We start from the raw sequence: 584 nt of genomic DNA on the forward strand, positions 1-584 counted from the left end.
TGTGTATGATATTGATAACATGTGAGGTGTTTTGTTATTGTGTTGAATAAACAGTCTGAATATCAGAAATGCTATTTTATTTGCTATCTATATTTTGATCAGTTTGGATACAATAAAAAATTTCAAGTGAAACAATTAAAATACCAGAAAATTTCATCCAAAACTTTAAATCGTTTTCTACTTGTTTAATATTTGTCTAAAGTTCAAATTGTTGTTGAGGGGTGTAAACGAGTCGAGTTGAGTAACAGATTATTCGAGCTTGGCTCAGAATAATAATACCAGACTCAAGTTTGACTCGAGTTCGATTAACTTTTCAAAGTCGGGCTCGAGATTAGTTTTCTTTTTCAAAGTTTGGGGTCGAGCTCGATGCTCTTTTATGAGCTCAAATTGAAGATTGATTAACTCATTTATTCACCCAATCTCGATGATCTTTATATTTTAATTATACTAGAAGCGTACTCGCGCAATGCAGCGAGATAKATCATGATTTTAATATTTCATTTTATTATTTATCTCAGTCGATATTATAATATGACTTTATGTGATTTTGAGAAAACGATGATGTTTTTATTTTTGAATAAAAT

This window comes from Cynara cardunculus (assembly GCF_001531365.2).
Source record: "Cynara cardunculus var. scolymus isolate 2C chromosome LG 11, CcrdV1, whole genome shotgun sequence".
Taxonomy (NCBI): Eukaryota; Viridiplantae; Streptophyta; class Magnoliopsida; order Asterales; family Asteraceae; genus Cynara; species Cynara cardunculus.